Source organism: Setaria italica, chromosome V (assembly GCF_000263155.2).
Source record: "Setaria italica strain Yugu1 chromosome V, Setaria_italica_v2.0, whole genome shotgun sequence".
NCBI lineage: Eukaryota > Viridiplantae > Streptophyta > Magnoliopsida > Poales > Poaceae > Setaria > Setaria italica.
This window is the reverse complement of record NC_028454.1, coordinates 30,651,864-30,674,856: the sequence shown is the minus strand read 5'-3', so window position 1 is coordinate 30,674,856 and position 22,993 is coordinate 30,651,864. Positions and strand designations below refer to the sequence as shown.

General features: G+C 47.4%; 2 long non-coding RNA genes across 2 annotated transcripts; both read left to right on the top strand.

The window, feature by feature from the left end:
* The first annotated feature begins 15,070 nt into the window (after positions 1-15,070).
* On the top strand, positions 15,071-16,526 carry LOC111257447. The gene is made up of 2 exons (XR_002677978.1): positions 15,071-15,411; positions 16,101-16,526. It is a non-coding gene; the product is annotated as an uncharacterized LOC111257447 (long non-coding RNA).
* A 2,874-nt stretch (positions 16,527-19,400) lies between these two features.
* LOC111257454 lies at positions 19,401-20,045 on the top strand. Its single transcript, XR_002677999.1, has 2 exons — positions 19,401-19,571; positions 19,687-20,045. It is a non-coding gene; the product is annotated as an uncharacterized LOC111257454 (long non-coding RNA).
* Positions 20,046-22,993: the final 2,948 nt, after the last annotated feature.

Here is a 22,993-nt window from a genome sequence, read left to right as displayed (position 1 = left end):
TTAATCCCGGTTGGAGCGTAGACTTGGCCTGACTTTGCACCAGAGACCAGAATAATGTTTTCAGGCGTAACCACTGTGCCACGACGGCTGCTGAATGCATGATTATCAATAATTCGTCTCTGTGGTTTTTAAATGTTTTTTGAGTTTAGTAGGGAACTAGGGACTGGTTGGCGACGTGGAAAAAAATTCTTGATTTGCATGGCTGCATTGGTCCATGATAAAGAATGTCAATGTTACAGCTTGTTCAGGTAATGATTTGATTGATACAGAAGCAATATCCTTAAGGAAGTACCTCGCTTTTTATATGCGGAACACGTATATAGCTTGGTGTGTTAGACCATCAATTGATTCCTTTTAGAGATGTACGGCCATGGACTTCAATAAGTACATATAGTTTCTTTCATGATGATTGCCTTATCCAAGCTCTAGGTACCACTGGGGAACAAAAGCCTGGCATAAACATGAAATTGAGCTAGTAAATTCAGAAATGGATTTAATTTTCGTCCAAGTGCTATGGTGTTTGAAGCTGACTTGGTAGGCTTGGCAGGAATTAACGTGCGTTATCAGTTCTAATCTAGTATCGTCCAGTCATATGTTAATCTCGTGATTGGTGCCTTGCTAAAACGAACGTAATCGGCCGGTGGGTCAGCGCCTCAGCGGGGCCGAATCGTGGTCGGACCCAAACCCAAGGAGGGCGCAGCTTTTCACGCGCCGCTAGGCACAGGGGCACTTGCCGTCTTCCATGTGGGGCACCAGACCGGGCCCACATGTCAGGGAGCGAAAGGTTGTAAACTCTCCCCGCGTGCACCAGTAGGGCAGCGCCGGCCGAAAGGCGCCTCCTCGGGAGCCGGCAAGGATGTAACGGTAACGGCCAAAAGGGGCGGTGGCGGGCCCCACCGGCGCAGCGGCACCGAGGGCGTGGGACGCCTGACGCGGATTGCCGCTGACGCACGGGTCCCACGCACCCCCAAGTCGTGTCGTGTCGTGTCACCCGCGGTTAAACTAACGGACCCTTTTCCGCGCCTGCGCGGCCGTTGCGTTGCACATGGGACGACGGGCAAAAGTGACTCGCCTCCAGTCTTTTTTACCACCGCGCCAAGCGTGAACTGACTTGCGTACTGAGATGCTGCTATCCTGCTACTGACCGGTGGGACACCGGAACCAGACCGGGGCTGTCATCGATCATCGGTGCAGCGCCGCAGCAGCAAGCATCGTAGCAAGAGGTTAGTACGCCGTGCGCGGCCCCGCGCGCATGGTGGATAGGAAGTAAAAAGCTGCCGCGGAAGAGCAAGATGCCCTGACCAGACAGTGCGATCGGAGCCGTGCGAGTTCCCTGCCGCGTGGGGATCCTCACCTACGGTTAAAAAAAAAAGGAAGAGAAAAGGAGTCACCTAGCCCTAGCCTGCCGCTCCGTGTCGCCGCCGTGTCCGCCACCAACAAAAGATGAGAGCACGAGCATATATGTGTTCAGCTTGCTCGCCTCAAGAGTCAAGACCAAGCGGTAGTTTAAGAGAAAACGGCACATTTCCATACCAAATTAAACCAGGTGACGCTCGCATCATCTGAAGTTCCGAACAAAGAGGCGCCAAAAGGTGCGGTCCGGTGCCATGTGCGCCTCTCGCGCGAGATTCATGTGCGCACACAGCGGAACGATATTCTCTGGAATCACAACAAGTCCGCAACACAGATTTGTGTGTGGTACCGACGTACTAATCCCAGCGCAATCAATGGGCGCAAAAACGGAACGCATGTACCAGCAGCGGACAAAGGACGAGCGGAGGAAAAGGACCCGTCTGATGCGCCGCGCACATGCATGTGCATATGCACGCACGCACGCACGCACGGCGCGACCGGTCAAATGCTCGCCTGAGATCTGGATTATCCCACCCTCGTTAGTTCCAGTTCAAACTTGGGAGGACGTACGCCCTCCATCTGCTATGACAACGAGATCAGACACATATGATGGCCATCATCACAAACGGCCCAGCTGTATCATGAACCCGGAGCGCGATCCCGTGTGGCGGCACGAACACGGCGATACGGCATTACTGGGCCGCATGCACCGTACCAGCGCCACGGCGCGTCGGCACAGCGGTGGGGGCGCGCAGAGTGCGCGCGTACGAAATTAATAAAATCATTGCCACGAGCGCGGCGCGCCCCGGCGCCCGGGAGAGTCGCGGTCGCTAGCTGCTGCTGAGGTGCCGGCGGGTGCGCGCCCCACGCCCCTGCGCCGCGCCGCGTGCGTCCGCCGCCCGTCCGATCCGATCGGCCCGTCATCCCGCTCCCGGGCGCCCACCTCTGCCGCGCGCGTGGCGGCCGGCGGCCGGTGGCAGCAGCGACCGAGCGCGTCGTATTTGTTTGCCACCGACCGGGCGGCGGATCCGGCAGGAGAGCCACAGGGATGGATCGATCGATCGGCAGCAGGCGCCGGCCAGTAACAGTGGCGGCTTTACGCGCGGTCCGGGACCAGCGGCCAGCTGCCAGCTCGAATTGAACGCCCCGCCCTGCTTCTTTGTCTCACTAGAATTGCTCGAGCGATTCAGTGCTCTGCTGCCGCCTGCCGCGAATAAACGTACTCCCTCCTCGGTTTATCTTCATAAGACGCACACACATATCTAGATTTAAATTTTAGATTCTTTGATCGATAATTTAACTATCATTTTTATTTTTTATAACATAAATTTGAAATGGTTAGATTCCAATAATTATAAATTTATAATCATAAACAATACAATGTATGATAAATGAACGGTCAAAATATAATACAGGACAACACTTTATAAAGATAAACGGAGGGAGTACCGGCCGCCCTGCGCTCCCATTCATTGTTCAGTCAAAGGCTGTTCCCAATTTGTTTTTGTTTCCGGGGAATGAGAGCAATTGTATGCGTTTTCTTGCAGTCGAAGTAAACACGCATCAAGCTTGGGGCTCCTGGCGCGTACAATTCATAAAAATCATAATCATAATCCAAACGATCGAACTGAGAAATTAGTCATCAGCTGGTTAAGTGTTTCGTACCACCACAAAGATCCCGAGGTGTACTGTCATGAAACTACTCAAACTCGTACCATGTCAGGTCATTGATCGTATCGTACAGGTACCACCCTAGTTAGCTTCGGGACGGACCACGGCTGCTACCTACTGGTGCGTGTTTCAGGTCCCGTTTGTATCCGCTTATAAGCGGCTTATCGGTGGAAATAAGCATTCCACCGATTCTCGCTTATGTGGTAAGCCGCTTCAACGATTTGAACTACGAGAAGCGAAAAGCGAGAAGCGAGAAAATCTTCGCTTAGATTATAATCCAAGCGTGACTAGGAAAAGCGTATACAAACAGGACCTCAATTCAACAATCAGCGCGGCCAGCCTCGTAGCTCCAGCTCCCTCGGTATCCCGTAGAACTCGGTCCAAATTCATTTCAAGAAGGAAAAAAAACAAAGGAACTCGGCCCAGATGTCCAATTAGTGCACCATTCATATGCAGCTGGATTAATTGCTACTATTGTATTATGCATTTATAGTACTACTTCTATGCGTCCAGCATCCGATGAGTGATGCATTTTAGGTCGTCGTGTCAAATTATTTGGCGCCTAATAAACTCGGGTTAGGTGCTTCGCCAGATGATCGAGCACTAGGTGTGGGCGGGCAGACAGCATAAACCTGCCCGCCCAAACTAAAGTTCCCTTTATCTGTTTCAAAGAAAAAGTTCCCTTTTATCTAATCTAGGATTCGGTGTCATACACACGAATTGGATAGGGTGACAGCTAGAGAAAGATCGCGTCTGAATCATCGCCCTGTCATGCCCACTAGATCGAACCGGTTGGTGGTGCGTGAGCGAGGGGCCGGGAGACCACATCACCGATCCTTCATCTTTATAGTGACAGTGAAGTTGCAATCGAATTGTTTATTAATCAGTGGGCAACTAGCGATCTTTTGGTTTCATCTTACTGGTCGTCTATGGCTAGTGGCTCGTTTAAGGCCAGCTCCACTGCAGGGAGATCACCGATAGATCGGGTCGGATTATAGTCCGGCAACGCAATTTGTGTTGGAAGAAAACAACAAAAAGGATTCATCGATCGGTGACCGAGTGGATGTATGACTAGGGCAGGTAGTTAAGTTTTGGGGGGTCCTTTTGAGTCCGCACAATCTGGTACCATGCAATAGGGTACACGGATTCAAAACCATGAATTGGTACAAAATGATGTTGACGTATCATTTTGAATGCAAGCCCCGGCCCGTAAACCCTAGCAGTACCGCAGCAGTACTAGCAACTGATGAGAGCCATTTACCACATCTCATTTTTTTTTAAACACGTTATAGGATCATATACAAGAGCCATCCCTATGGACCAGTTTATCATCGACAGAATAATAATGACTACACTGACCCAGCTAGCTAGATGCATGTTTCACAAGCAAAAAACACTAGCAACTGGCCAATTGGGTTTCCATCTGATTGTGTTTCCCAGCATAATCATGGGTTCAGAGAACGGATCACAGGCACGGTCGTGATCCGATGGAACACGTATGTACTACTGCTAGCGAGAGATGGTGTTGCAGACGCTGGAAAAATCACAACACGGCTACAGCTCAGTGACATCAACCGCTAGCGACGGCCTACGGCACATGTCGTCCAGGCATCTGCAGCTTAAAAGCTTACAGTGGCGCGACATCGATCATCACATAGTTTTGTTTTTATGCCCCCATCCCCCGTAGATCATATCATAACGTTATGCTGTTTCTTGGCTCATGGCATCTGCTAGCTAGACTGCTACGTGTTGCTAGCTAAATAGCGTGTGTAGAGCTAAGGCCCGTTACAAATATCACTCCAAGTTTATCCCGATCCTAAGACACGTCTCTCTCTCTCACACACACATGCAGCACATCCTGTTTAACCACCGCCGCGGCTAAACTATATCTCGCATGTGCTTACGGCGCCGTGTCGCGTACATGAATCTCCAGGTGTCCGCGCTGATCGAACAGGCGAATCAAGCTCTCCGACTTGCCACGAATCACGTCTCATCGCATAGGCGCTAGGCGGCATAGTTAATACTCCCAGGTTATTAGTTGCTTCAGGTTCACCAACTGAATGCGTCCAGCCAGGGTATCTCCAAAACATACTTCGAATTCCCTTGTCGTGTAACAGTGCAAGGCCCGGCTCCAAGAGCATGAAACGCGTAACCGAGTCGCTTGGTAGGTTAAGATTTTGTTATTACGATAGGGATGCTACCACCTTCCACATGGCCATCCATGGTGTTGGGGGATAATTTGGTTACATAGGACTAAAATTTTTACTCCTGGCACATCGAAATATTTAGATACTAATTAGAAGTATTAAATATAGATTAATTATAAAACCAATTGCATAAATGAAGGCTAATTCGCGAGACGAATCTATCAAGCCTAATTAGTCTATGATTTGACATATGTTGCTACAATAAATATGTACTAATCATGGATTAATTAGGCTTAATAGATTCGTCTTGCGAATTAGCCATGATTTATGCAATTAGTTTTATAATTAGTTCACGTTTAGTCCTTCTAATCAGTGTTAAATATTCGATATGACCCGAATTAAAAATTACTCCATGCATCCGAACATCCCGTTATCCTCGCGTGGGAGAGCAAAGCGGCACAAGCTTTTTGCCGATCGGGTTTTGATCGTCCACCGCGGCACATGCGAATGCACCGTGGGAGATTTCCCAGGAAAGCGCCGGGGGGTGTTTGTTTAGTTCCAAGCCCATGATGGTCTTGACGCTGGAAAAGAGGGGAGATGGTTGTTTATTTGCCTGCAAATGAGAGGTGTTTTTTTCCCCCCTCATGGGCCATATGCATGTGCTTTGAACCCGGACCAGTAGTACACTACTGTGTTGTGTGCTATCAGGGTTTGACCAACAACTGCAATGATTTGTTAAGAGACTCTTGCAAGTGATGGTTCTTTTTTACTAATGTTGAATGTTAATTAAACTGTCAACTGATACGATGCAGCATCAAATGTCAAATGATCCAGCGAAACATCCAGTATGCAGATCATGCAAGTATATATTTCAAACTTAGCGGGTCCGCGCCAGAAGCATTTAAGCTGGCAATGCTAATTCAAAAGTTTTGGTGGATGCAGCCAATACGGCAGTCTAGCAAAAGCTCCAACGGCAATCAAATGGACTCAATCATTCAGACACTGAGACGCACAAAAATAGGGGATTCCTGTCACCGGTATCTCTATCTCTGAATCCACTCTTGGCCCCTAGTATTGCATACCAACAAGCCAGACAGCAGGAGCAGAAGAGGAATCTTCTCTATGCAACTGCAACTCACTGCAAATGATAAGAGGCAAGGAGAATCAGTACAAGAGTCGATGTTTTTAAAAAGAAATAAATACCCCAACAACTTATGCTGTTATTGACGTCTTTTATGTCCGTTAGGGAGATAGATAGAGAAGGTACGGTGGCCACTGGGCAGCTGGCCAAGATTTCTGCAATCTTGTCCGCAAACAGTCGAGCATTCCAATCGTATCATAGTGCCGTGCAGATGGACGGATGGATGATTGGGGGGTCAGTTTGAGGGGCCGTATTGCCTGCCTGCTCATCACAACCGCAACTCTTCAGGCAAGGGCCCAGTGCTGAGCAAGAACAGGATGTAGGTTTGTTCATCCCCTCTGTTTTTCAAAACTTTTTGTGCTTATTTTGTGCGCGCGCGCTCGTGTGTTGAGGAATTGGTTCTTGCGGATTACTACTATTACTTGATAACTTGATTTGATCAAGGGCGCAAGCAGATGAACTTTGTGTGTCCTATGTCGGTAAACAGCAAGTTAACAACCTCAGTCGAGTAGTCGACACGACAGTTTATCAGTGATGATTTTTTTTTTAAAAAAGACTGTATCAGTGATCATGGGCTGCACTGAACAGAGGTGGGCTCTGTTTCCAGCATTCAGGATACCGTGATGGGCCTAAGGCCTAAGCCCACCGCGAGGCGCATTTTCAGTCTTCGCCTCGGCAAAAATTTGGACTCGTGTGTCGACTGTCGGTCGACTGAACCTCCGTCTCCGGGCTCACCCCATACTTTCAGTCACAGCTACAGTAGCGCACTCGCACGCTTAGCTCCCGCGCTGACGAAGTCACGATAGATCACGGGCAGGTTAGCTCTCCCGCTCTACGCGACGACTCTGCAATCTCAGAGGATCAGAATCCCCACGGGACGAAGTCTTGAAGCTTGCGACCTCTCTGATTCTCTGAACCTCCTCCCTCGCTAGCTAAGCATACCTACCCGTGTTCTGCCCCCAGCGAACAGAACCACACCGTCAAGCACGACACGAGCAGCCAAGAAGAAGACGCCAAGCTCGCGAGTTACGGCGCGTATCATGTATCGTATCCCCGTCGGTTCCACGGCGGATGGAGGCAGGCAGCGTCCGACCACGAATCGCACGTACCTCCGAGGCCCGGGGTGCGGCAACCAACCGTGGGCCGTGGCGATCGCGCATTCCATTCTTGGGGGTTGCCGCTAGCTCGGCAGCTCCCCGCCGCGGGAGCCAGACCAGACTGCACATGGGCGTCAAGCGGTCAGGGCATGGGCGCGCTGGAGGCAGCCACCGGTGGGGTGACGACAACTAGGTACGTTCGGGTGGGCCGGCGCGTGTACTGCTGTGCGGCGCCGTGCAGTGCCGCTGCGCCGGGTGGCCTACTTGGCCCGGCTATTGATGGATGGCTGGATGCTAAGCAAAGCTACCGCGCGGTGATGGTGCAATAGGATCGAGTAAAGCGCGAGCGGACACGTGCGAAAACGTTGACGAGCGTGCGGTGGGTTTGTGATTGTAGGCTGTAAACGGGGCCTCGTAGGGACGGGGAGGGAGGAGGAGATGGTTGTTGGTGGCTGTATGTAGCACGGCCGAATTGCTCGCTGTTGTGTGAAGTTCAGGCCCATGACAACATGGAGTGGGATAAAAATAGCCCAGACTAGCCCAAATCTGAAGAGGCCTAGGAGTGCGTTTTCAGGCCCCGTTGTCTCAATTAGGCTCGGCCCATTGTATCTCGTATATGCCGTATCACACGCCCATAATGCCCGGAAATCATATCCATCGGAACATATACATACGTACGTACGTATGTAACCCAGCAGTAGCCTAATAATAGACCCACAACGGTGTCGTACATAAATACTATTTATGAACCCACCAGAAAGTTTGGATAGTTCCAAATATGAGGCTGGACAACGAGACGCATCTGATATGGAGACCATAACGCATGATGGCGTAGTCTACATGGAAAGATATGAACTGGTCGAGGACTAAGAAAGCACTCGTTGTAATAGGGTAGTCTCTTTCTAGTCGTATCCAACTAGTATTCTTGTAACCAACTGACCTGTAACCCTGCCCCCGACTATATAAAGCGAGGCGGAGATTCTCTCCCAAGCAATTCAATCCAACCAACACATATAACGTAGTGTATTACGCAATCTAGCGGTCCGAACCTGTCTAAATCGTGTGTTTGCGTTTACCTTCGAGTTCCTGATCTCGACGAGCCCCATCAACCAAAACACTACCTTGGGCACCCCCTTTGGTAGGTTGCCGGGTCTAAACACCGACATCTAACGAAGTACCTCAACATTTTTTACGTAAAAAAATTGGTGAATGTTAAAAAATGTTAAACAAAAAATGTTGATGAATGAAAAAAAGTTGGTGCGTGTAAAAAAATTATTGAGTAATAATGTTGGTAAGTGTAAGAGCTGGTGCGTAATGTCACCAACTCTGATCGCTTAAACGAGTTGGTGCAGCTGAATGGCGTTACGCACCTCATCAAAAAAGAAAAAAAAAAGCTGAATGGCGTTACTGCCAGCTAACCTAAAGCTAGCTGTTGACATCTTCTCGCATGAATCTTCAGAATTTGGATCTTGGCCTATGGATTTGAGTCTTATGATGATGACCATGCCGGCAGCTGCTAATCGCCCTTTGCTTCTTAAACAAAACCAAACCATCCATATAGTTACTCCATCTGTTTTTAAATTGTAAATCGTCATGTCTAGTTTTAATCAAATTTGTAATAAGTAGTACTATTTTGTAACGTAGTGTCACTAACAATTTAACGGGACAAAGATTATCGAAAAATCGATTTTACAACCGAGAAAGTTGGACATTGATTTTAGCAAATGTATCAAAGCTATTCGTTTTGATGCCTGCAGTGAATGCATTGAGAGAGGAGAGGGAGATGGTGAACAGCGAGGTGTACAAAGCCTTTTGGATCTACGCACAATATATTTCTCCACCCGATTGCCTTTCTTTACCCATATGCCACTTCAGTGCTGTAGTGTGTGGCGCATGTGCCTTCTACTTGCCCAGATAATCGCCGCGTCCACGAATCCCACTTTGCCGGGCGGGCGCAGTCGGCGCACTCGAATAAATCCCAAGATCGCGTAAAAAATAAATAAATCCCAAGAAAATCGCTGATTGTCATCTTCCTCGGCTAGATGCCGCGGAAAGTGATCGGCCCCGCTGGGGCGGCTGGGCCACGAGCGCACGGACCGACCCTACCCTGCTTTCCCGCTGCATCAGCGTCGCTCGCCGGATGTGGCCCTCCCCTCCCGCGCCGTCCCCACCGCGCGCGCGCGCTCGCCCGAGGGCTGCGATTCCCGCACCTCCACGTCGCGCGCGCACGCTCGGCGCCACCGGAGAGCGAGCGGCTGCGGCCACTGCCATAGGGTCCGGCACCCACCCGTCAGCGGCGCTCGGCCGGGGGAGCGGGGCGCCGCGCGGCTGCCGAGTGCTGACTGTGCCCGCCCGGAACCCGTGCCGCAGGGGTGCCATGCACGCAGCGCCGCAGCCGGTGCACGCTCCTGGCCTCGCGCGCCGCGTGCCGCCACACTGCCGTCCGACGGCCGCGCGCTATAAAGCCCGCGCCACACGCGGCCACTCCCTCTCCGTGCAAAATCACAGACACCAGCAACACCACAGCTAAGCAAGCACTAGCAGACCCACCGCATCCACAGCTCCCATCAGCCACAGTAGCAGCTTCTTCTACCTCGAGCAAGCAAGAGCTTGCTGCGCGCGGCATCAATTAATTTGGTAGTAACTTGCAGCTCGCTTGCACGCACACTTAAAAACTGCCATGGTACCAGTGTCGGCGGAGGCGGTAAGCTTCCTCGTCCAAGGCGGCAGCATTGCGTCCTCCTCGGGCGCCGTTTACGCCGCGCCTTGCGATGGGTGGCGCAGCACGCGAGGAAGGATGCCGGAGACAGACGACGACGACGATGACGACTATGACTGCGCTCCTGCTGCCTGATAAAGAGACACCGTCTGATGAAACTGGTGTATGTTATGCGATCTGGTGCGCGTGGTGGCTCACTATTACTGATATCACACCGGAATTGGAGTGCCGCCGCTGCTGCTTGCTAATAATTCGATCGGTTTTAGGTAGCTAGGCTTCCTATATTATGATGTATTCTCGTGTAGCTTATGAGGCAGTTAAGTATGGTTTTTGTCCCAGGACTAAGCTAGAGTTCATGCAGGCTAGCCTATGCAAGCAGTAAAAGACATCGAGTTAGGTCTGTACTTCGGATCTCATGATGCAATAAACTGAAACTAATTTTTCTTCAGTGTTTGTACGTCGGCACCTACTTTTTACTACTTATATACTCTTATTTATTGGAAGTGAATTGTCGCCTCTCTCTCATAGCTCCTTGTAGTTTGGTCATCGCATGCATCCGTGTACGGACCGTGGTATGTGGAGTGTCTACGCGGCCAACAGAGGGTTGAGAGCGTCCTCCAAGCTCTTGGGCACACCGATTTCTTCTCTGGACAAAGGTACGCTCAATTGTATCTCTATTAATTAGAGTGTTTGTTTTCCTCATATTACGAAGATACTATGTCCAGACTGTGTCAATTTGTACTACACGCATGGACATGAAAGTATCAGGGGTTACAATTGCTGAGGTAGTGCTTTCGAATTTATGTGTGTAATTTTTATTTTATCATAAAACGTGATCATTTAATGGTTTCTGTCTTTGAATTGTACTTAATTAGGCGTGCCACACCCCAAGAACATGTATGCTTCTGAACACATTGCCATCTCTTTGAAAAGGGGAAAACTTAAACATAAACTTAAAGTGCTCCACAGGAGAACTGATTAAAAAAAACAGACTACTGCCCGATATAATTTTTGTTATGAGTTCAAATGAGCACCATATATATTAGATCCATTATGAAATTTTGAAATATATTTTTATAGTTTACTTATTTGATGTAGCATAAGTTAATATACCCGATAGACTTGTTTAGTTCGAAAAACTCTATAGACTTGATCAAACTTAGGATAAACAAACTTAAGTTATAACATTGCATTCATGTTGCCACTATGGTCTTTTTTTATTCTACTTCACCAAATGCACTCTGCGTTTCTTTTTGTAGAGCGTACTAGGATTTGGAGATGTCTTCATTATTGAATATAACTTCTCTTACATATATTACCTGATAATAAAAATCAATGTCATATCACAAGATATTTAAAATATGAATTTATTGATATAACTTTTGTACACTAAAGATGTATAAACATTGACTAATTATTAGCTAAAGTTCATAAAGATTGACCTTTTCAGATTCTAGCATGCCCTATAAAATATGAGAGTAAGTGAATATATGTTGAATATTATTCATTCCTAAAATAAGGTAAATAAATAAGTAGGATGCCCATTTATCTAATGGGCATGTTCTTAGTTCTATGAAGGAACACACTGCCAAATGGACACAATCATATCACAATTTTTCTGGAGAGGGGATAGTAAAAAAATTTAAATATTACATGGTTTGGAACATCTCGTTGGTATCAACCTTTTTGGCATAGTGATTTATCATTCCATGCCATTCTACCATTTTCCCGAATTATTAGTATTTTTTTTAAAAATAGGGATACATCTATAGAGGAAAGTAACCATGATTTCTAATATCCTATATTGGATTCACAACAATGCTCTCCTATATTGGATTCACAGCAATGCTCATCCTCGAATATGATGGCTTATTCATTTTGTTATTATGCAGACATTTTATTAGGGGATGGCTAGTTTATAAAGATTCTTGAATCTGTTCCAAACAGCTTCTGGTTAATTATGACGCAAGTCAGTTACATCTCTACAAGATACTATCCGCATGAGGAAGCCAGCCAGATATCTGATTACTTATTCCATTTACGAACATGATTTATTTGCGTATTCCAAATTTGGTTAATGATTTATTTGGAGATATACCCTGTTATGAAAAATGTAGTAGGGGCCTTTGAAGGTTTAAACACGAGTCATCTTTCTTGGCAGATTCTCATATGCATTAAGAATTTTGTTTTGACTAACTTAGTAATGTTTGTCATTTCATCTTTCCCGGGCACCAGTGACGGAGCTTCAGCAACAAATCCGGGGGGCCAGCTATGCTAATTTGCTCTGAAAATCAATGAACACTAGCTGATTTACTATTCATATAGTGGATATTTCCAATAGCCAGGGGTGGCCATGACCCCCTTTACACTACACTAAGCTCCGCCCCTGCCGGGCACTCGATCGTGCGGGTAAGGAGTTCATCGACTGGACGCTGCCGATGAAGAGCAAGTGCACGAACAGGATCAAGTTGCCCACCTTCTAATGATCCTGTCTGTGTAAGCCTTCTTCATGGCGAGGGATGGTTTAGGCAATGCCACTTTGACCGGCTTGCCGGCAGCTGGACTCAATTGATTCGACATCTGTGTTGGTGTTTTCTTATTCAGTTTCCTTTTTGTAATAATGTTTGTGTTGTGTTTAGTCGTTTACGCGCATCGGAGAGTTGCTCGATTCCACACTTCCATTCCAGGAGATGTGAGGATCATGATTCGATCACATTTTCAAAATCGAGTGCCTGGGACTTTTTGCGAGCATCTCGTGTTCTTGTATGATGATGGACCAACATATCTGTGGTCTTATGACTCCAGCTTCAAAGGACTTTCACTGGCATGATGGTTGTGCCGGGCACACCAAGGTGAAGAACCCGGCCGTGGACAAGCTTCTTGAAGCACTGCAAAAGGACGAGGGGCTGCTTATGTTGGAGGGTGTCCTGCCGCGGTTCATCATACTGCCCAAGTCCGGCAGCCTCGTCGGCCGCAGCTGGTAATGCTAGAGTTGCGGCAAGCGTTGGACGACGAATCGGAGGCCAGGCTGCGTAGCCTCTACCTGGATGGACTCGTCCTGCGCGTCGTAGAGGTGGCGGTCGCCGGAGAACCTGGGGAGCCGCGTGGGGAGGATGGCACCGTGTGGGGAGTCGTAGGGCTGGAGGCGCGGCTTGCACAGGACCAGCACACACGGGCGCGTGATCCATGGAAGTTAGTGGGAACTCAGATGTCAGCGATCCACATCAGCATCTCAGTCCACAGTACATCAACGTGCTAGAGTGGCAAAACCACTTTAGGGTCTTTTAAACGGTTTTGAAAAAGTGAGGGAGATTAAAAACCCGATTTTATAATTGAGGGGGTGACGTAGTTGATCCTTGATACGTTAGGAGGTGATGCAGTCGATCCTTGATACGTTAGGGAGTGAAAACGTCACGAGAAAAAATTATTATAGATTAACAGATTTCTTATAGTGTTGTTTTGCGTAAGCTATATTATATAGAACGAACCATAAGAATTTTCTATTTAAAATTTATTATTTTTACCGTGAAGCAGAAACATTTTCTACTTTTACCTCGGAAACTTTCAGATGAGTATGCAAAATTGCAAATTCATGAAAAGTGACTGAGGCATAAGAAAGACCTAACACATCTTTTACGGAACAAATCCTAGCCCAACCCTAAAAGGCATATCAGATTATAAAATGGCTTGCGCATTAAAAAAATAAACTGACTCTGAACTTGCAATGGCGAAAAGGACCGTTTGCATCTAGGTATCGTGGATTTCTCCACCCAATTGCCTTTGCTGTAACTCATGCCACTGCTGTGGTGCATGTGCTTTTTGCTTGGCCCAGACAATCGTCGCGTCCCCGAATCCCACTTTGCCGCCCGGACGCACGATTGAAATCGAATCAATCCCAAGAAAATCGCTGAGATATCATCTTCCTGCTTTCTTGCTGCATTGCATCAGCGTCGCTCGCGCCCGGCTGTGGCCCTCCCCTCCCTCGTCCCCAGTCCCCACTGCGCGCGCCCGACTGCCCGAGGTTGTGTGGCCCTCACCTCCACGTCGCGCGCGCACGCTTGGCGCCACCGGGGCGCGAGGCCGTTGCGGCCACTGCCACGGGGCCACGGCACCCGTCAGCGGCGCGCGGCCGGTGGAGTGGGGCGCCGCGCGGCTGCCGAGTGCTGACTGTGCCCGCCCGGAGCCCGTGCCGCGGGGGCGTCATGCACGCAGCGCCGCAGCCGGTGCACGCTCCCGGCCTCGCCGCGTGGCGTGCCGCCACACCGCCCTCTGCTGGCCGCGCGCTATAAAGCCCGCGCCATACACGGCCACTCCCTCTCCGTGCAAAATCCGAGACACCAGCAACACCACGGCTAAAGCTAGCACTAGCACACCGCATCCACAGCTCCCATCAGCCACAGCACTAAGTAGAGAATTGGCTTTCGATGCGTTTTCTTTTGTCCCGGTTTAAAGTTGACCCGGGATAAAATATTTACCAACCGGGACTAAAGCTCTGTCACTGTGGGGGGCTCACCAACTGGGACCTTTTATCCCGGTTGCAAAGGCTAGTGTGAAAAAAAGATTCTGAGAGCCATTTTATCCCGGTTTGAAACACCAACCGGCCCCTTGTTTACTTCACCCCCAACTCCCAACTTTGACACTATGCAAAAAGAAGATTCCCCATCACATCAAACTTGCGATACATGCATGGAGTACTAAATGTAGATGAAATTAAAAACTAATTACACAGTTTTGTTGTACTTTGCGAGACGAATCTTTTGAGCCTAATTAGTCAATATTTGGATAATAATTCACAAATACAAACAAAACGCTACAGTGTGCTACAGTGCTGTAACAGTAATTTGGCACCTCCCAATTTTGCGAACTAAACAAGGCCCGGGATAAAAGACCCAACCGGGATAAAAGGGTCGAGAGCCTTTTATCCCGGTTTGTAATACCAACCGGGATAAAAGGGGGTCATTTATCAGGTCCTCAAACCAAAGAAGCTATATGTTGCTATTAAGGAACTCCAAAGAAAATCAGATCTGATGCAGAAAGAGATACTTGAACTGTTGGGTACCTCTGTGACACGAAGGTTGAAGGGCTGGTCTCTATTGGACATTGAAGAACCTGGAGATGATAAAAGTGGATCTTTGCTTATAGTGTTTGATGGAATCTGTCCTGAGACTCCACTCCCTCATGTTGATCTCACTGTAATGCTATCAACAGCCGCAGACAGAGGAATTCTTGCCAGAATGGGTGTTAGGGAGCTGAGTGCGTCCTCATACATCTTTTTTCATGGACGTAAGTAACGCCCGTTCTTTGACTTTCCTGTTGATTTAAAATTGATAATGAGGATTATTTGCTGTGCTTGATCTCATATGAAAGACCCGCTGCCAATTTAGCTTCTATGGATGATATTTATTTTTTATTGTTTTTGCTTGTTGTGCTACTAAAGTCATACAAACTCCATCTACTATAGCATTCCTATAAGGTTTTATTCCATGGTGCCAGCTTTCATCTCCAATGCACCAGGAAAGCTTTACCTGGTAATAGGCTTTCTCTGTTAGGAGTATAGGAGAATCGAGATGCCTTCATAAGCTGTTGTGACCATATTTTCCACTTTAATATTAATGTTTTTTCTATTAACTTCTTTTTCATGTTGTATGTTGTGAATTATTCTTTTCACGTGTGAATATGTATCATTAATTTCTCATTTCCTTAACATATATGGGTGATGGTAGTAGGATCAGAGCATGGGTCGTTTATTTTCATGGGTACAAACCAATGAAATCCTGGTGTCACTTATGTGCACATATGCATTCTAGGAGCAGTCCACTAAATTTTGTTGGTGCATACAGTACAGAGGCTTCTTTGATTGTTCTATCATATCTATTTGAAATTCTTCTGAATGCTGTTTAGGGGGATCTACTAGTTTTCTTTACTTCTGGAACGGTTCTAAAACTGACTCTGAGTTGTTTTACTGCTCGTAGCTTCCTCGCCGACAAATCCAGGAAAGAAGGGCCAGAACTAGCTTTGAGTACTGATGGTGTGGTCGTGGAGAGGTTTGAATGTACTGAAAGACAAAGCGGTTGTAGTCGTGTGGAGACGTATGGCTGATTTGCTGAAGTGTTTTGTCAGTCATCAAGTTGACTAGCAGTCCTACCACTACTGCCAATTCCAGAGTAGTCGTTTATAATGGAACGTGGAAAACTGGAAGAGCGAATAGTTTTACTTTTAGGAGTCATATTACTTTTGGTTCATGATAGCGCTTACCGTGTTCGCTTGCGCTGGTAGCGGTTACTGACACGATACTGATGCCCTTCTGGTATGCTGTTGTGTCACATTCTGTGACTTTTGAAGATACTTGTTCGTGATGAAATATCATTGAGCGACAGAGGTTGTCTGATGAGTTTTTAGACTGTTGTCTGATGAGTTAGTAGTAGTTAGCAACAAATCATGCTTGATTGTTTCTGATGGAGAACGGCTGTCTCTGGCTAGCAGCTTTTTTTTTTCAAAGTAAGTGCAGACACTCACAAACACGTACGAGTCATGACCCCTATGAACACACGCACACACACTCTACCCTCATGAGCGCCTTCGAAAGGCTGGACCTGCTTGATCTTGAGATTCACGAAGTCACCTCGCTGTCGACGGGGACGTCACCTCCCACTGAATGAATAATTAGTCGTAAATTCGCTCCCACCCGGGATTGAACCTGGACCTAGGAGGTGCCGCTCGGACGTCTTGACCACTCGGTCAAGACTCCTTTGGCATGTGAGCCGCAGCTTGCTCATCACCCAAAACGCGTCCGACCACCCGTGGATGGCCTTCAGTTTCATCAGCTCAAGGACCGCACGTAACACTGTGAACTCCTTATCACATCCATTGGATTCCTCATACAGAAGGTCCTTGGAAGCCTTCTCAAGTGTCTCAAAGTTGTCCAACCCTTTTGCAGTCCTAGCCATTAGCACCTGCAGCTCAACCACTAGTAGAGAATTGGCTTTTGATGCGTCCCCTTTTGTCCCGGTTTAAAGTTGGCCCGGGATAAAAGGTTTACCAACCCGGATTAAAGCTCTGTCACTGTGGGGGGTTCACCAACCGGGACCTTTTATCCCGGTTGCAAAGGCTAGTGTGAAAAAAAGATCCTGAGAGGCATTTTATCCCGGTTTGAAACACCAACCGGGATAAAAGACCCCCCTTTTATCCCGGTTCCCCCACGAGTTAATACAAAAGGATAGCATCCCCTACACAGTCAGATGTGGTGTGTTGGTGGGATGGCAAGGAAGGTACGCGCGAGGCTAGAGGTTGTGGGTTCGAATCCCACGCAGCGCGCACGCGCATATTTCGCGTGAAAAATCGCGTGACTTGCGACTTACGACGTGCGTGTGTGGGGGCCTCCTGGGAGCTCGGAATTTTTTCTTTGCAGCTCCGGTCGTGGTGACCCGTTTTATCCCGGTTGGTATTACCAACCGAGATCTTTTGTCCCGGTTGAGTGACCCGGGATAAAAGACCCCACCTTTTGTCCCGGATGGATTTTCGGGATATTTGCACTCTACCAACCGGGACTAAAGTGTTGAAATAATGGGCCTAGCCCATAAGTAATTTCAGAATTTCAAATAAATCTCAAAGGCCCATGTGGGCAAGAGGTGGAGTGGTGCAAGTCTTTAGTCCCACATTGCTAGTGGAGGGGAGGGATGACCAACTTAAATATGGAAGTTGTCTCCACTCCTCCAAGCTATGTGTGTGGGGAGGGAAGGAGAGCTCCACACGCGCGCGCTCGCTCGCCTCGCCACGCCTCGCCTCGCCACGCCACGCCTCGCCTCGTCGGGCCGGGCCGGGCCGGGCGGGCGGGGCGGGGCGAAGGGCGCGGGCGTGCGGCACCTGCGTGAATGGTCCACCGAAATCCAGCCCCTCGCCTTGATATATGGAATCCTAACCGGTTTAGATCACGATCGCGACGTGAGAATCGTGGGCTCTCCTATATATGCGACCTACCGGCCTCTACCAAAAACAGATCTACTCGAGCTAGGGTTTTTGCCTCCTCTCGCTGCTGCGCCGCCACCGTAGTCTACTCCATCCCGATTGTCGGCGTGCACCGGCGATTGGGAGAGCAGGTCTCCGGAACCGTCGTCTTCAGCGATCCTGCACCGGGAGAGGGCGAATAAGGTTTTTGGGAAGCGCTCTGCGCGACTGCTCGATCGCTTCCTCCGCTTCGTCAAGTTCTTCGTCGACTCCTTCACCATGGCTCGTCTACCTCTTCGTCGCTCGGGCCTCACTCGTCGTCGCGAACAACGTCAGGCTGCTGATCGTCGTCGCCTGCTGTATCCGGTAGTCGTCCAGGAGCCGGTTTTCATCAAGAAAGAAACGTACGTTCTCTTAACTCACATTATGTCTTCCATACTAGCTATTATGATCTGTTGCAGTCTGATAGCACTGGATAGTATGGTAGAATGTCTGATTCTATTTGCAATGATAGACTTGTCTAGATCTTGCGTAGACATGTCTAGTTTAATCTGCTGCTTGTTCATCATATTCATGATTTATTTCTGGATTAAGTTAAAACTAAAAGTGCTTATATATCCAACAATCCAAAAACCTTATTGTAGGCACTTTAGTTTTATGGCTGGATTTCTTGATGCACTGAGGCCAGCACCGTTTGCTGGCGTGCACTTCAAGAGGTGGCAGGTGAAAGCCACGCTGTGGCTTACTGCCATGAAGGTGTTCTGGGTTTCCAATGGCAAACCGGAAGGGGTTCTCTCTCCTGAAAAGGAGAAAGAATATTCGGAAGCCAACACAATCTTCTTGGGCGCTGTGATTGGTGCACTTGCAGAACATCTGCAGGATGTGTACCTTCATCACACGGTCGCAAAGGAGTTGTGGGATGATCTGACTGCCAACTACGGTGGCTCAGATACTGGCACTGAACTGTACATCATTGAGCAGTATCATGACTACAAGATGGTTGACGGAAAATCTGTAGTCGCTCAGGCTCATGAATTACAGTGCATGGTGATGGAACTCGATCTGCTAAAGATTGTCGTGTCCGACAAGTTTGTGGCTGGGGGCATTATTGCCAAGTTACCTCCATCCTGGAGGGATTTCGCCACTTCTCTCAAACACAAGAGGATAGAAATTTCTGTTTCAGACTTGATTGCGTCTCTTGATGTTGAGGAGAAAGCTCGGGCTAAAGATGGACGATCTAAAGCTGTTGAGGGTCAGACCAGTGCCAATATGGTGCACCAATCACATCACCATGGCAATGGTGGTAAGGGCAAGGGCAAGAACAATAAGCCTAAGCAGTCCACTACCTTCAAGAAGAAGAAGAACAAGGAGAACGAGGGATGCTTCGTGTGCGGTTCTACTGACCATTGGGCAAAGAAGTGCCCAAACCGCAAAGGAAGAAAACCTCCACAGCAGAAGTCTGTAAGCATGGTGACCAGCGCTGGAGATGGAAATAGTGGGTATGGTAATTTACCTTCTGTTTTTTCAGTGTTTCATTCTACCAATACTTGGTGGCTTGATACTGGTGCTAATGTTCATGTGTGTGCTGATGCCTCCTTGTTTTCATCTTACCAGGTCGCTCGGGATTCCTCCGTCCTAATGGGGAATGGGTCACATGCTTCTGTTCATGGTGTTGGTACGGTAGATCTGAAGTTTACTTCGGGAAAGATCGTGCAACTGAAGAACGTGCAGCATGTCCCTTCTATCAGGAAGAATCTAGTTAGTGGCTCCCTTTTGTGTAGGGATGGCTTTAAGCTAGTGCTTGAGTCTAATAAAATTGTCGTGTCTAAGAGTGGATAATTTATTGGTAAAGGCTATGAGTGCGGAGGCTTGTTCTGCTTTTCCCTTACAGATTATTGCAATAAGTCAGTGAACTATATTTGTGATGGTATTAATGAGAGTGATGCTAGTGTTTGGCATTCACGTTTATGTCATCTGAATTTTGGTTCTATGTCTCGACTTTCCAGCCTGTGTTTAATTCCGAATTTTTCCATCGTCAAAGGTTCTAAGTGCCATAGTTGTGTGCAATCTAAACAACCTCGAAAACCTCACAAGGTAGCTGAGGAGAGACACTTGGCACCACTTGAACTCATTCATTCTGATGAATGGTGTGTTGACCAAAGGTGGGAAAAGATATTTCATGACTTTGATAGATGATGCGTCTAGATATTGCTATGTATATTTATTGAAAATGAAAGATGAGGCTCTTAACTACTTTAAAATCTATAAGGCTGAAGTTGAGAATCAGCTTGAGAAAAAGATCAAGAGAATTAGGTCTGATCGTGGTGGCGAGTATTTCTCTAATGATTTCGACTTGTTCTGTGAAGAACATGGTATTGTACATGAGAGGACGCCTCCCTATTCGCCCCAATCAAACGGGGTTGCCGAAAGAAAGAATCACACTTTGACTGACTTGGTGAACGCCATGTTAGACACCAGTGGTTTATCTAAGGCATGGTGGGGGGAGGCTGTATTGACTTCATGTCATGTCCTGAATAAAGTACCCATGAAGAATAAGGAGAAAACTCCCTATGAAGAATGGATTGGAAGAAAACCATCACTTTCATACTTACGCACTTGGGGTTGCTTGGCCAAAGTTAGTGTGCCAATCAACAAGAAACGTAAGTTGGGACCTAAAACTGTGGATTGTGTCTTTTTGGGATATGCTCATCATAGCATAGCCTATAGATTTTTAGTGGTTAAATCAGAGGTGCCTGATGTTCATGTTAATACCTTGATGGAGTCTCGTGATGTTACTTTCTTTGAGAATATATTTCCTATGAAACAATTGCATAGTATGTCTAGACTATCTTCTGATATGATTGCTGAGACAACTCCTGAACCTATTGTGCTTCCTGATCATGCTGAACAAACACTTGAGCCAGTTCATGAGGAGGTTAACAGTGAAGCTCCTAAGAGGAGCAAGAGACAAAGAACTACAAAGTCCTTTGGTGATGATTTCACTGTCTATCTCGTAGATGATACTCCTAAGACCATTTCAGAGGCAAGATGCAAATGATTGGAAAGAAGCTATCCATAGTGAGATGGACTCTATTCTTTCTAATGGAACTTGGGAGGTTGTTGATCGACCGTATGGTTGTAAACCTGTGGGTTGCAAGTGGGTGTTCAAGAAGAAGCTTAGGCCTGATGGTACTATTGATAAGTACAAGGCTCGACTTGTGGCTAAGGGTTATACCTAGAAAGAAGGCGAAGATTTCTTCGACACTTACTCACCTGTTGCGAGATTGACCAGTATTCGAGTATTACTTTCCCTTGCTGCCTCACATGGTCTTCTCGTCCATCAGATGGATGTTAAGACAACTTTCCTTAATGGAGAGTTGGATGAGGAAATTTATATGAATCAGCCTGATGGATTTGTAATAAAGGGTCAAGAGAACAAGGTGTGTAAATTGCTGAAATCTTTGTATGGCCTGAAACAAGCACCTAAGCAGTGGCATGAGAAATTTGATACTACACTCATATCAGCAGGCTTTTCTGTCAATGAGGCTGATAGATGTGTGTACTACCGCCATGGTGGGGGTGAGGGAGTTATATTGTGCTTGTATGTCGATGACATACTAATCTTTGGTACAAATCTTGACGTGATCAAAGAGGTCAAGTTATTTCTGTGCCAAAATTTCGACATGAAAGATCTGGGAGAGGCTGATGTAATTCTGAATATCAAGTTGATCAAAGGAGAGAATGGGATTACTCTCACGCAATCTCATTATGTGGAAAAGGTCTTGAGCCGGTTTGGCTTTAAGGACAGTAAGCCTTCTCCCACACCTTATGATCCGAGCTTGATACTTCGGAAAAACAAGAGAATTGGTAGAGACCAATTAAGATACTCTCAGATTATTGGATCATTTATGTATTTAGCCAGTGCTACTAGGCCTGACATCTCATATGCTGTTTGCAAACTGAGCCGGTTTACCTCTAATCTGGGAGATGATCATTGGCGTGCGCTTGAGGGAGTCATGCGCTATTTAGTTGGTACTATGGATTACGGAATTCACTACTCCAGGTATCCTGTGGTGCTGGAAGGCTATAGTGATTCAAATTGGATATCTGGTGCTGATGAACTGTATGCCACAAGTGGATACGTCTTCACTCTTGGTGGTGGTGCTGTTTCATGGAGGTCATCCAAACAGACTATCTTAACGAGGTCTACCATGGAAGCAGAACTTGCAGCATTAGATACAGCCACAGTTGAGGCTGATTGGCTACGTGAACTCTTGATGGACTTGCCTATTGTCGAGAAACCTATGCCGGCAATACTTATGAATTGTGACAATCAAACGGTGATTGTCAAAGTGAACAATTCTAAGGACAATATGAAGTTATCAAGACACGTTAAGAGACGTCTGAAATCTGTCAGGAAAATGAGAAACTCCGGAGTAATATCAGTGGATTACATCTCAACTGATAAGAACTTGGCAGATCAGTTCACTAAGGGCTGTCACGTAATGTGATAGACAATGCATCAAAGGAGATGGGTATGAGACCCATATGAGCTACACCATGGTGGTAACCCAACCTATGTGATCGGAGATCCCGTGAAGTAGGATCTAGGAAGAACAAGCCATGGGATAGCATGAGAGTATCCTACTAACCCACTCGAGAAATGATGCAACACTCTCAAACCACTGCATGGCAGGCTGGCTACTGCCTTAATATATTTTGTTGGCTTTAATTAGCAAAGATGTTGCCCTGCAGAACATCTTGGAAAAATATACCTATATGAGCCCGACTGTTGTAAGATCGCAGTCTGTGAGACTTGGGTGATCTCTATTAAGGTCATGAAGAGACCAGGGGGGTACGACCTATATGCCCCACCCGCGGGGTAGGCTACAGGCAGCCAGGTACTAGTCCCGACTTTGAG